Source organism: Pan troglodytes, chromosome X, assembly GCF_028858775.2.
Source record: "Pan troglodytes isolate AG18354 chromosome X, NHGRI_mPanTro3-v2.0_pri, whole genome shotgun sequence".
In the NCBI taxonomy this organism is placed as follows: Eukaryota; Metazoa; Chordata; class Mammalia; order Primates; family Hominidae; genus Pan; species Pan troglodytes.
Genome location: NC_072421.2, coordinates 86,674,011 through 86,689,602, shown reverse-complemented (window position 1 = coordinate 86,689,602; position 15,592 = coordinate 86,674,011).

Genomic DNA, 15,592 nt, shown 5'->3' with positions numbered 1-15,592 from the left:
TGTAAGTTCCTTAAGCTTCCCCAGAAGGTAAGCCAATGCCAGAATTATGCTTCCTTTGCAGCCTGTGGAACTGTATGCCAATTAAACTTTTTTCTTATAAATTATCCAGGTGCAGGTATTTCTCTATAGTAGTGCAAAAAAAAAAAAAAAAAAAAAAGACTAATACAGAAAATTGGCACTGAGGAACAGGGCATTGCATAAGGATACCTAAGAATGTGAAAGAAGCTTTGGAACTGAGTAATGGGCAGAGATTGGAACAGTTTGGAGGGCTCAGAAGAAGACAGAAAGATGAGGATAAGTTTGGAACTTGCTAGATGTTTTTTGAATCGTTGTGATCTTAAAATGCTGATAGTGATATGGACAATGAAGTTCAGGCTGAAGAAGTCACAGATATAAAAGAGAAACATATTTTTAGCTGGAGCAAATGTCACTTTTGTTACGCTTTAGCATAAAACTTGGAGGCATTGTGCCCCTGTGCTAGGAATCTGTGGAACTTTGAACTCAAGAATCATTATTTAGGGTATCTGGCAGAAGAAATTTTTAAGCAGCAGTGTTCAAGATATGGACTGGCTGCTTCCAACTACCTATGCTCATAAGTGAACAAATAAATGACCTGAACTTATGTTTAAAAGGGAAGCAGAGTGGAAAAGTTTGGATAATTTTCAGCCTGATCATTTGATAGAAAAGAAGTATCAATTTTCTGAGGAGAAATTCAAGAAGGTTGCATAAATTTTTATAACTAAAAGGAAGGCAAGTACTGATACCCAAGACAATGGGGAAAGGCCTTCAAGGCATTTCAGAGACCTTCTCAGGAGCTCCTCTCATAACAGGCCCAGAGGCCTAGGAGGGTAGAATGATCTTGTAGACCAGGCCGAGGGACCTGATCCCCTATGCAGCCTCAGAACACTGCTCCTTCCATCCCTACTGCTTCAGCTCCAGTCTTGTCTTAAAGTACTCCAGGCAGAGCTTGGACCACTGTTCCAGAGGGTGAAAGCCATAAGCCTTGGTGGCTTCCAAGTGGTGTTAAGCCTGAAGATGCACAGAGTGCAAGAGTTGATGCTTGGGAACTTCTGCCTAGATTTCAGAGGATGTATGGAAAAGCTGGTATGCCCAGGCAGTAGCCTGCTGCAGGAGCAAAGCACTCAGAAAGAACCTCTACTAGGGTACTGTGGAGGGAAAATGTGGGGTTGGAGGCTCCACACAAAGTCCTCACTGGGGCACTGCCTAGCAGAGCTTTGAGAAGAGGGTCACCATCCTCCAGACCCCAAAGTGGTAGATCCACTGGCAGCTTGCACCCTGCACCTGAAAAAGCTGTAGGCACTTAATGCCAGTCCATGAGAGCCACTGTGGGGGCTAAACCCTGCAAAGTAGCAGGTGTGGACTGTCCAAGGCTTTGGAAGCCCACTCCTGGCACCAACATGCTCTGGATGTGAGACATGTAGTCAAAGGAGATTATTTTGGAGCTTTAAGATGTAATGACTGCCCTGTTGGGTTTCAGAATTGGGTAGGGCATGTAGCCCCTTTTTTTTGGCTGACTTCTCTCTTTTGGAATGAGAGCATTTACTCAATGCCTATACTCTCATTATATCTTGGAGATGTAACTAGTTTTTATTTTTTACAGGCTCATAGGCAGAAGGGACTTGCCTTGTCTCAGATGAGACTATAGACTTCAGACATTTAAGTTAATGCTAAAATAAGTTAACACTTTGGGAGATTGTTGGGAAGCCATGATTGTATTTTGCAACGTGAGAAGGTCATGAGATTTGAGAGGGGCCAGAGGGAAAATGATATGGTTTGGATTTGTGTCCCCACCCAAATTTCATGTTGAATTGTAATCCCCAATGTTGGAGGGGGGGCCTGGTAGCCACAGCTGATTTTTACCTGTGAGAACCTCCTACTGAACTGAAGGATGAACTGTTCTACCCAGAAAAACAAAATACTGAGCCAATCACTGGTGAACAAGTTAAGATTTATCAGACTTCTGTCATTCTGGCTCCACAGGAGATGGTGAACTTATTCAAACATCTGGTATATTACTACTTCCACCAGCATCTGAGAAAGCTATTGCATAAAGATTCTTTATAAAACAAACTCATATAGAGTCTTTGCTGCTGAAAACATGCAGAGCCTAAGCTAGGTGACCATAGACTATGCACATTAAAGTCACATATTCAAGAGAAAAAAAGAAAAAATATTCAGTTGGATAAAAAATAAATTTAAAACTAGTAAGAAGAAATAGTTTCCCAAATGATAAGGAACCAGAAAAATAATTCTAGCAATATAAGAAAACAGTTTTGCAACACTTCAAAAAAAAATCACATGAACTATTCAGCAATGGATCCAAACCAAAATAAAATCTTTTAAATATCAGTTAGATAATTCAAAATGTTGATTATTAATTTGCTTAATGTGCTCCAAGAGAATGTTGAAAACAAACACAAAGCAACTTAAAAAAATTCTCAGAATATGATTTTAAAATATTCTAAAGAGAAATATATTTAGAAAAAAATAGAACTTCTGGAAATTAAAGACACATTTAGAAAATCACAAAATGCAGTGGATTGTTTTAACAATATGTGAGACCCAGTAGAAGAAAGAATTTCAGAGCTTGAAGGCAAGACTTTTGAACTAACCCAATCAGATGAAAATAACAACAACAAAAAAAAAAAATGAAAAAATGAACAAAGTATTCAAGGAATATGGGATTATGTAAAATGTCCAAGCCTAAGAATCATAGGCATTTCTGAGGGAGAATAAAATTTAAAAGTTTGGAAAATATTTTTTTAGGAAATAATTGAAATACATTTCCTTTGTCTTACTAGAGATTTATACATCCAAATATAAGAAGGTCATGGAACTCCTGAAAGATTCACTGCAAAAGGGATATCACCAAGCCATGGTCATCAGGCTACATAAAGTCAATATGAAGGAAATAATTTTAAGAATAGTGAGAGAAAGTAATAAAGTATAGAGAAAAATGTTTCAGACTAACAGCAGACTTCTCAGCAGAAACCTTGAAAGCCAGAAGGGATTGGGGTCCCTATATCTAGTCTTCTTAAATAGAGTAACTGTCAGCCAAGTGTTTTGTATCCAGCAAAACTAAGTTTCATAAATAAAGGAGAAATAAAATCTTTCCCAGACAAGCAAAGGCTGAGGGAATTTATCACCACTAAACCAGCCTTATACAACATGCCCAAAGGAGTTATAAATATTGAACTGAAAGGTCAATATGCATAATATGCATCAGTATAAATAAATACTTAAAAATAAAAAACACACAGGGCTTATAAAACTGTAACCCATTAAAGAAAACAAAGCAACCAGGTAACAATCAATATGACAACTGCAACACTGCATAACAAATCAATATTAGTGTTCAATATAAATAATCCAAATGCCCCACTTAAGAGATACACATTGGCAAAAATGGACAATGAAATAACACAAACGTGGCTGGCTGCAGTTGCTCATGACTAAAATTCCATCACTTGGGAGGCCAAAGTGGGCCTACATTTTGAGCCCAGAAGCTCGAGGCCAGCCTGGGCAGCATAGCAAGACCCTGTCTTTAAAAAAACATTAAAAAGTTGGTTAGGCATAATGGTGTGCCCCTACAGTACGAGCCACTCAGAATTCAGAGGTGGGAAAATCCCTTGACCGCTGGAGTTTGAGGCTGCAGTGAGCTATCATTGTGCCACTTCACTCAGCCTGGGTGACACAGTTGAGACCTTGTCTCAATAAATAAACAAATAAATAAATAAACAAACACACAAAAAAATGCAATTCAAATATCTGCTGCCTTTAAGAGTTCCACCTAACTTGTAGATTATTTTGACTCTTTTTTTTTTTTTTTTTTCTGAGATGGAGTCTCACTCTGCTTCCCAGGCTGGAGTGCAGTGGCATGATCATTGCTCACTGCAGCCTTGACCTCACAGGCTCAAGCAATCCTCCCACATCAGCTCCCAAGTAGCTGGGACTACAGATGTGCACCACCACACCTGACTAATTTTCGTATTTTATTGTAGAGACAATGTTTCACCATGTTCTCAGGCTGGTCTCAAAAACTCCTGGACTCAAGAGATCTATCCACCTCAGACTCTCAAAGTGCTGGGATTACAGGTGTGAGCCACCGCACCCACCACACTAACTTTTAGATTCTTATAGACTCAAGGTAAATAGGTGAAAAAATATTCCATTCAAATAGAAACAAAAGTGACCAAAAATAGTCTCTTCTAAGAACAGACTTTATATCAGCAATAGTAAAAATAAAAAGGCAAAAGACGTCATTATGTAAAGATAAAAAGATCAATTCAATAAGAAAATGTAATGATTCTAACTATATATGTAACTAAATCTGGAGCTCCCTGATTCAGAAAAGAAATACTACTAGACCTAAGAAAATAGAAAGACAGCAATACAATAATAGTGGGAGACTTCAACACTCCACTGACAGCAGTAGACAGATTATAGAGGTAGAAATTTAACAATGAAACACTGGCCTTAAATTGGACTCTAGAACAAACAAAACTAACAGATATTTGTCACAAACATTATACCTCAAAGCTGCAGAATACACATTCTTATCAGCACATGGAACATTTTCTAAGATTGACCATATTACAGGCAACAAAACAAATCTGAATAATTTTTTAAATCAAAATTATATTAATTATCCTCTCAGACCACAGTGGAATAAAACTAGAAATTACTTCCAAAAGAAACTCACAAAACTATACAGATACATGGAAATCAAATAATTGGCTCCTGAAGAATTTTTCTATCAGCAATAATATTAATATGAAAATTTAATCATTTTTTTCTTTGAGATGGGATATTTCTCTGTCATCCTGGCTGGAGTGCAGTGGCACAATCATAGGTCACTTCAGCCTCGAACTCCTAGGATCAAGCAATCCTCTTGTCTCAGCCTCCTGAGTAGCTGGTACTTCAAGCATGTTCCACAATGTCTGGCTAATTTTCTTATTTTTATTTTTTTGAAGGGACAGGGTCTTGCTATTTTCCCAGGCTAGTCTTGAGCTCCCGACCTCAAATAATCCTTCTACTTTTACCTCCTAGAGTGCTGGGTTTACGGGCATGACAGTATGCCAAACCCCTGAAATACACCATAAAATTGGCACAAGTTATCAAAATCTCTGGGATACAGCAAAATTCATGCTAAGAGAAAAGTTTCTAGAGCTAAATAGCTACATCAAAAAGACAGAAAAATCACTAGTTGACAATCTAACATTACACCTCAAGGATCTAGAGAAGCAAGAAAAACAAAACAAGATGCTAACTGAAGAAAATAAATACCAAAGATTGAAGAAGATCTAAATGATTGAAACAAGACAAATACAAACTATTAATAAAATTAAAAGGTGGCTCTTTGAAAAGATAAACAAGATTGATAACAGCTAGATTAACCAAGACAAAAAGAGAGAAGATTCAAATAAGCTCAATCAGAAATGAAAATAATGTCTTATATCACAAAAATACAAAATATCTGAGACGGCTATGAACACCTCTATGTACACAAACTAGAAAAATTACAGAAAATGAATAAATTCCTGGAAATGTATAAGCCCCCAAAGCTTGAATCAGGAATACACAGAAATCCTGAGCAGACCAAAAATAAGCAGTGAGACTAAATCAGTAATAAAATATCTCCCAACAGCAACAAAAAAATCCAGGACCAGATAGATTCACAGCCAATTTCTACCAGATGTTTAAAGAACCGGTAGCAGTTACACTGAAACCATTTCAAAAGATCAAGAAGGAGAGAATTCTCTGTAACTCTTACTCAAAAGCCAGTGTCACATTGAAACCAAAGTTCAAAAGATCAAGAAGGAGAGAATTCTCTGTAACTCCTTCTCAAAAGCCAGTATCACCTTGAAACCAAAGTGAGAAAAAGACACAAGAAAAAAAGAAAACTACAGACCAGTATTCCTAATAAACATAGATTCAAAAATCTTCAAAAAATACCAGCAAACTGAATCCAACATCACATCAAAAAATAATTTACCACAACCAAGTGGGTTTATTCCAGGTACGCAAGCATGGTTCAACATATGTAAGTTAATAAATGTGAGTCGCCACAAAAACAGAATTAAAAACAAAAATCATACAATCATCTTAGTAGTCGCAGAAAAAGCATTAGGTAAAACCCAACACTCTTCGATAAAAACCCTCAACACACTAGGCACCAAAGGAACATACATCAAAATAATCAGAGACATCTTATACAAATCCACAGCCAACATCACACTAAATGGGGAAAAGTTGAAAGCATTCATTCTAAGAACTGGAACAAAACTAAAATGCCCTCATTCACCATTTCTATTCAAAACAATACTGGAAGTTCCAGCCGGAAAGATCCCAGGCAAGAGAAAAAAATAATGCCCATCCAAATTGAAAAAGAGGAAGTCAAACTATCTCTGTTTTCCAATAATATGATCTTATACCTTAAAGACTCTTCCAGAAGATTACTAGATTTGATAAATGAATTCAGTAAAGTCTCAGATTACAAAATCAAGGTACGTAAAACAGGAGCACTGTTATACACCAGAAACAACCAAGCTGTTAATCAAGTAAAAAACTCAATCCCATTTACAATAGCTGCAAGCAAAATAAAATATGTAGGAATACATTTACCCAGGGGGTGAAAGACCTCTGTAAGAAGAAGTAAAAAACACTAAAGAAATACATCGTAGATGACAGGAACAAATGGAAACATATTACATTCTCATGGATTGAAAGTATCTGTATTGTGAAAATGACTATACTGCCCAAGCAATCTACAGATTCAATGAAATTCTTCTCAAAATACCAATGTTGTTTTTTTTTCACAGACTTAGCAAAAAACAATCCTAAAATTCATATAGAACCAATAAATCACCTGAATAGCCAATGCAATCCTGATCCAAAAATAAATCTGTAGGCATCACATTACAAAATTGAAATTTATAGTAGCCAAAACAGCATGCTTATTGTATAAAAATAGATACAAAGACCTACGGAGTAGAATAGAGAACCTTTAAATAAAGCCCAATGGCTACAACAACTAATCTTTGACAAAGCCAAAAACAAAAAACAAAAAAACAAAAAACGTACACTGGAGAAAGGGGACTTTGTTCAATAAATGGTGGAGAAAATTGGATGGCCACATACAGGAAAATGAAACTGGATCCCTATATCTCACCACACACAAGGATTAAGTAAAGTTAGATTAAAGGCTTAAACCATTAAAATTATACAAGAAAACCTGGGATAAGCTCTTCTGGACATTGGCCTATGCAAGGAATTTATTACTAAGATTTCAAAAGCAAATATAAGTAAAACAAAAGTAAATAAATTGGACTTAATTAAACTAAAAAGCTTCTGCACAGCAAAAGAAATCATAAACAGAATAAACAGGCAACATATAGAAGGGAGAAAATATTTGCAAACTATACATCCACAAGAGGAAAACTAATATTCAGAATCTACAAGGAAGTTAAAAAAATAGGAAGAAAAAAAACAAATAATCCCATTAAAATGTGAGCAAATCACACGAAGGGACATTTTTCAAAAGAAGATATACACATGGCCAACAAACACGCAAAAAAGAAACATATCTCAAAATAATGGGAGCCATCTAGGACAAATCCACAGCCAACATATGCAAATCAATAAATGTGATTGACTCAACATCACTAATCAAATGCCCAACTTCATTAATTATCAGGGAAATGAAAATTAAAAACACAGTGAAATACCACCTTACCCCAACCAGAATGACCATTATTAAACACTCACAAAACACTGGATATTGGTATCGATATAATGAAAAGGTATCACTTACACATTGTTGGTGGGAATGGAAGTTAGCACAACCTCTATGGAAAACAGTATGGAGATGTATCAAAGAATAAAAAGTACATCTATCATTCAATACAGCTATCCAACGATGGAGTATCTATACTCTGGTTTCTCTTCAGATCGTATAAATCTTTCGCCTTTTACGATGGAGTATCTACCCAAAAGAAAAGAAGTCATTGTATTTAAAAGAAATCTACACATGTGTGTTTAATGCTGCACAATTCACTATTGAAAAAAAAAAAAAACTTGGATGGATCTGGCGGTTATTATTCTAAGTGAAGTAACTCAGGAATAGAAAACCAGATACTGCATGTTCTCACTTATAAGTTATAGCTAAGTTATGTGTTTGTAAAGGCATATAGAGTGGTATAATGGACATTGGAGACTCAGAAGAGAGGAGGTTAGGAAGGGAAATAAATGAAAAATTACCTATTGGGTTCAGTGACGCTAAATGCCCAGACTTCACCACTATAAAATTCATCCATGTAATGAAAAACCACTTGTATTCCTGAAGCTATTGGAAAAAGTAATTATATAACTTTTGACTATGCCATGTTTTGTATTTTTGCTTTGGAATCCATGAAAATACATAGAAAATATTTCAATAAAATTAAATGTTGAGATGCCATTCCTAAAACTCAAATCAACAGTTAATATAAATAAGTCTAACTGAATATCAAGTTGGAGGTATAACTACACGAAGAAAAAAAAATTAAGTTACTTTGAAACCTAGTAATTTGACCAGATATGGTGGTGTATGTCTGCATTTCCAAAACTTTGGGAGGTCGAGGTGGAAGAATCGCTTGAGACCAGGAGTTTGAGACCAGTCTGGGCAACATAGTAAGACCACATATACACAGAAAAACAAAACAGTAATTGGACTGTATATCACTTATAAAATACATCCTAAAAACAAAGAATATCATTAAAAATAACACACTTTTAAATTTCAACATGCTATTAATGGGAGTATTAGTGTTGTTATTCTAAAAATTGTGTGTGTATGTGTGTGTCTGTATGTACTGCGGGATAAAGCAAATTAGTAGTTATAGCGAATGAATTGCAAGGGAAAAAAATGAGAGGAATGGGGATCTATAGATCATTGTTCTCAAATTCATATGAGCATTAGCATCACACATAGAGATTAAAAATAAAAAACTGATGCCTACAGCCTATGACAAGGGATACTGATTTAACTTGTCAGGTGTATAGCTTAGACATCAGGATTTTTAAAGACCCACCCTCAACTGATTCTGACATGTAACTAAGATTACAAACCACTGCTATAGATTGAAAGAGACTTAAGAAACATTTTAACACATTGCAATGTTTTATACATATTAATTGTCCTGATTAAAAAAAGTTAGAAGATCAATGATTAGGGTAATTTAATGATATTAAAGTATTTTAATTAATATTGTTTTAATTACCATAAAGCATTCTGGTGATTTTTAAAGGGTCTTTATCTTTTAGAGGTTTATATTAAAATATTTACAGATAAAGTAATAAAATTTATGTTTTATTTCAGAATAATTGGGGGTTTTGGGGGTACAGGTAAAACAAGTTGATAATTTTTGAAACTCAATGATGGGTATGTGGGGGTTAATATACTATTCTACACTTTTTATTAGCATAATTTTAGATAATATAAAGCAATAACAAATATAACCATAGTTTCACTTTCTCCCTCTACTGCATCTATCAATCTTACCTATATTTTTTCCTAGATAGTATTCCATTTGTTGCAATGGTTGACTTCTATAAGTCTCCTATAACCCCCTTCTCAAATTTCTCTCCTCCCACTCTCTATTGAACACAACAAATCAAAATTTTATCCCCACTACACTATAGAAGCAACTCTTTTCAAGGCCACTAATTATTTCTACAGTGTAAAATTGACCCTGTGACTTTCACTTTTCCTATACTATGGTTTGTTTATGTTCCTTCCACAATACGTATTTTGAAATCCTAACTCCTAATGACATGGTATTAGGAAGTGGGTCTTTTGGAAAGTGATTAGGTAATGAGGACTCTTGATAAATGCCTTCATACAGAAGACTCCAGACAACTAGCTCACCCCTTTTGCCATGTGAGGACACAGTGAGAAGACAGCCATCGAAGAACCAGAAAGTAGACTTTCACCAGACACCACATCTGCCGGCACCCTGATCTTGGACTTTTCAACCTCCAGAACTGTGAGAAATAAACTTTTCTTGTTTATAAGCCATCCAGTTTATGGTATTTTGTTATAGCAGCCTGAAGGAACTAGGACATCCTGTAACTTTACATACCCACATAATTTGACAGTTCATCACTCAATTTTTTTTTTTTTTTTGAGACAGGGTCTCGCTATGTCACCCAGGCTGGAGTGCAGTGATACAAGGAGGGTTCACTGCAATTTCTACCTCCCGGGCTCAAGGGATTCTCCCACCTCAGCATCCCTAGTAGCTGGTGTTAGTATGAACTGCACCATTTTATAAGCTCACCGCTATTTTGCAGACCTCAGTTAAAGTGAAACATTTTATGGGAGTTTGGACTATGAGAAATATCCTGCCTAGCCACCTGACTACAAGGCGGACAAGGGCCCACTAAAGAAACATCTCTATTATATCTTGCTGGACAAAGTTCCAAGAAACACCACGATGACATTCCACTGGAACAAGGACAAGAATTGCCTCATCTTGGGAATATCTTATCAATATTTTGCCGGGCAGCAAGCCATACTGCCCAGACCACTCCCACCCACACCTATAAACTGCCCCAGCCTGTAAGCAGTGGTGGGCCCTGGCATTAGACTGGTCCCCCACTTCTATAGGTTTTATGCTGGACACAAAGCCTGGATTTGCTGTTGGGCTGCCCTCTTTTGGTGTGTGTGTCTTTCTTTAACCCTCATCTTCCCTTCAAAACCTAATAGCTGGCACTACAGGAGTTCTCTACTATGCCTGGATAATTATTGCATTTTTTTTTTTTTTGGAGAGACAGTGCTTTACCATTTTGCCCAGGTGGGTCTTGAACTCCTGGGCTCAAGCAATCCAGCCACTTCTGCCTCCCAAAGTGCTGGGATTACAGGTGCAAGTCACTGTGCCTAGCCCACTCCATTCTTTATGAAACACTTTTCTTTATTTCACTTATAGAAAATTGTGCTCCCACAGTTGACTTTTTTTCTCACCAGCTTTTTATTCTCAATCTTTTTTACTGCTCTTGTCTCATAATCTTTCACATACCTCCACCCTCTTTGTTTAAATAACCCTTACAAACTGGAGTGTCTCTCTTCCTGAATCTCTTTTCCATCTATACCCACTCCTTTGAAAAGGTCATCTCCTCTGATGGCTGTAAATACTATATGTATACTGATTATTTCAAGTTACTATGGCTATCACAGGATGCATAACAGTCTTTTATGCTCTTGAAATATCATATGCTTTATGCTTGGTAACAACAACCACCTAATTTTGAAAAGTAAAAATTTTTGTAAACCAAAAATAAAATTATAAGGCCACCAGCATTCTGAATGGACCCCTTCTCTCGGCCAAGGACTTTCCAAAGTTAACGTGAAAAACTAGCTCAGGCCATGATGGGAAGGGGAAGCCAGAAATGCTTCATTATACTCTCCTCCCTTTTAGAATTCAGGAAAAGCTGACCGCATTAACATCAACACAGACCTTAAGTCTGATAAGAAACAATTACAATGTATTCTCTCATTGTAACCCAGGCATTCTTTTATATTGATAATAACTCTTTCAACCAATGGCCAATCAGAAAATTTTTAAGTCTCTCTATGATCTAGAAGCCCCAGCTTTGAGTTGTTCTGCCCTTCCAGGTGGAACCAATGTAAATCTTACACATATTGATTGACGTATTATGTCTCCCTAAAATATATAAAAGCAAACTGTACCCCAACCACCTGGAGCACTCATTACCAGGACCTCTTGAGGCTGTGTTACAGGCATGTTCTTAATCTTGGCATTAAATAAACTTTCTAAATTAATTGAGATCTATCTCGGATACTTTTCAGTTCACATCCTATATACCCTAAAGAAAATAGGATTACAAGAACGTAAAAAAAAAAAAAAAAGAGAGAGAGATAATCCAACAAACACAACCTTAGCCATTGTGTGTTTAACTAAAAAGTTAAAACTGAAACTATAAATCATTTAGTAATTCTTAAACAAAATGAACATGTATCAAACCTAAAATATGAACTATTTACAATAAATTTCACAGTACTCAATATTTTAATTTTGGATAAAAGACTGAAAATTAACTTACTAAAGATTCACAATAAGAATTGATAAAAAAAGAAGTAGGAAAATAGAATTCAAAAATAAGAAAATTTAGATGTAATAAACAAAAAGTTCGGGTCATCAAAATACACATAAAAAGATGAGTATATGTAAAGTTTTCAGAGCTGATTTTAATTTAATTTAATATGAGGATTGGACATTTCAAAAGCTTTTTACAACTCTAATGAAATAAGATCCAATATAGGCTGCATAGCCCCACGAGCCACAGGATAGCTGGAATCCCGAGAACCCATTATTTTGAAGGGTTACTTCATAAGCAATAATAATCAGAGCCAATGAAATTTAGGATCAAATGCTTTGGCTACTTGCCATGAAATAAGCCCTTGTAAAGTTCACAGATTCCTTTGAATGGCATTTCTTTCCAATTTTCTGAGTGCTCTTTAAAAAGCAGCCAGAATGCTAGAGAATATAAAGTATATCTTGTGCTTTATTTCTGCCTCTGTATTGCACTCCTCTTGCTTGCGCCCTGCTGAGTACTGTGCACCTCATACATTAATATTAATATAGTGCTATCTGATATATCCTGAAAACTATGACAAAGTCTTAAGGGGCAATGTTTCATAAATTAAATATTTTGATATGTATAACTTCTTTTTTATTAGTTCTGAAGACAAGCTTGTATGAATTGTTTTTATGGCATATCATATTATTGAATTTAAAATAACTTTCATGTCTTTTCTTTGTATATGCAACACTTTATTTGTGAACGGTTAACCACTTCACAGGAAACGAATGATTGGAACCTTAAAACAACACAGAAAAATTGTTTTGTGTCTTCATTTTCGTACTTTAATTTTTATTAATGTGTCACCACCATCTTAAGTATTTTATGATCTATGTTTTCACATGTCAAATTATTTTATATTTTTTGAGAGTCAACTGAAATTCCTTGACTTTATAACTATCATGGACAAAAAAAAAATTGAAGGTCCCATTTTATACTTTCCAATTATGGTGGATGTTGAAACTAAAATATGAAAAAATCATTTTTAAAACAATCTGGATGTTACATCTCACTCCCCCAAAACAGATTTATTTTCTTCTAAGAATAATTTTCTTCTAGTTTAAATAAATAGAAAACAATAATTTCTTGTTTAGGTTGACCTTTACAGATTTCTCCTCGATTAAATGTGTCTATTTCCAACTTAGATGTGAATCTGTTCACATTCTGAATATTAAAATTGTTTTTATATCTTAGAATCATCTTACTTATTTATTCTTCATTATTATTATTTTTAAATGAGATCTCACTCTGTCACCCAGAATGGAGTGCAGTGGTGCTATCATAGCTCACTGCAGTTTCAAACTCCTGGTCTCAAGGAAATCCTCTCTCCTCAGCCTCCTAAGTATCTGGGACTACAGGCACATGCAAACCTACCTGGCAATTTAAAAAAAATTTTTAGAGAGGATCTCGCTTTGTTGCCCAGGCTGGCCTTGAACTCCCAGGCTCTAGCTATCCTCCCACCTTAGCCTCCCAAAGTGCTGGGATTACAGGTATGAACCAGCACATCCTGCCCCTTAGAGGCATTTTTAAAATGAAAATTTTACTTTAGACTACATGAGATATCTGGATATACTGAAAATTTTTAATGTTATTTTGTGAGAAATTTTTTAACTAGAACCAATTTTATAGAAATCATATGACAAGGTAACTAAGAATATGAAAACAATGTAAAAGAAAAAAGAAACCCATAAAATGTCTTAAATTAAAGCTAAAGAGAATTTAGTCTATTAAACAAAACTTATTAGCCAATAATGAAAAAAAATAGTACTCACAGTACAATATCACTTGTTATTGTTAAAATATTATTTTCCCCACCAGACTCTACCTTCATTTTACCCCATTATATATAGTACTCTTCTATTTTTCCATAAGAAGTTGAAAAACAGGTCTATCATTATACCACTATGTTATTTTTTAAGCATGACTTAAAAATAGTCTCATTTTATAAAATGAACCTCTAAGACCAAGATACACTTCTTATCTCTTTGTTATCTTCCATGCCAAGACTCTCTTTACAGACATGATAATTGAAAATCCCATTGAACTGTTAGACTTCATTTTAATTTTCAGGGTCAAGATAAAAATAATTTTCCTCACTCTTTTTGATCGCCGTTTTTTAAAAAAACTTTCTGTTTCTATCAAGCTCCCTGTTCTTAGCAAATAATCTTCATTAAATTTTATCTTTAATTTTTGTGGGTATACAGTACAGGTATATATTTATGGGTTACATGAGCTATTTTGATACAGGCATGCAATACATAATAATCACATTATGGAAAACTGGATATCCATCCTCTCATGCACTTACCCTTTGTGTTATAAACAATCCACTTACACTCTTTTAGTTATTTTAAAATGTAAAATTAAATTATTATTCACTATAATCCCCTTTTGTGCAAATAGTAGGTCTTAATCATTCTTTCTAACAGTTTATTTTTGTGTTAACAGTTTATTTTTGTGCATTAACCATCCCCATCTCCTTTCTGACCACCCCCCCCACTACATTTCTCAGCCTCTGATAATCATACTTCTATTCTCTATCTTCAGGAGTTCAATTGTTTTGATCTTTAGAACAAACAAAGAACATGTAAAAACATAATGAACTCCAGTTCCATTTATGTTGTTGCAAAGGACAGAATCTCATTTTCTTTTAATCACTGAATAGTGTTCCATTGCGTTAAAGTACCACATTTCCTTTATCCATTCATCTGTTAACGGACACTTAGGTTGCTTTCACATTTTGGCTATTGTGAACAGTGCTGCAACAAATACGGGAGTGCAGATATCTCTTTAATATAGTGTTCTCTTTTCTTTAGATATAAACCTAGCAGTGAGGATGCTGGATTTTATTTTATTTATTGGAGGAACCTCCAACCTGTTCTTCATAGTGGTTGTAATAACTTACATTCCCACCAACAGTGTACGAGGTTTCCCTTTTCTTCAAAACCTCACCAGCAGGTGCTGTTTCCTTACTTTTGAATAAAAACCATTTTGACTGTGTTAAGATGACATCTCACTGTAGTTTTGATTTGCATTTCTCTGATGATCAGGGGTATTGAACACTTTTCCATATGCCTCTTTGTCATTTGTGTGTCTTCTTTTGAGAAAAGTCTATCCAAATCTTTTGAACATTTTTAAATTGTGTTATTGAATTTTTTCCTATAGAGTTGTTTGAGATCATTTTATATTCTGGATATAAATGCCCTATCAGATGAGTAGCTTGCAAATATTCTCTCTCATTTTGTGGGCTGTCTTTTCACTTTGTTGATTGTATGCTTTATTGTGCAGAAGCTTTTTAACTTCTATTTGTCCATTTTTGCTTTGGTTCCCTGTGCTTATGGTGTATTGCTCAATAAATTTTTGCCCAGAAAAAATCTCCAATGTCCTGGAGATTTACCCCAAAGTTTTCTTGTAGCATAGTTTGAGATCTTAG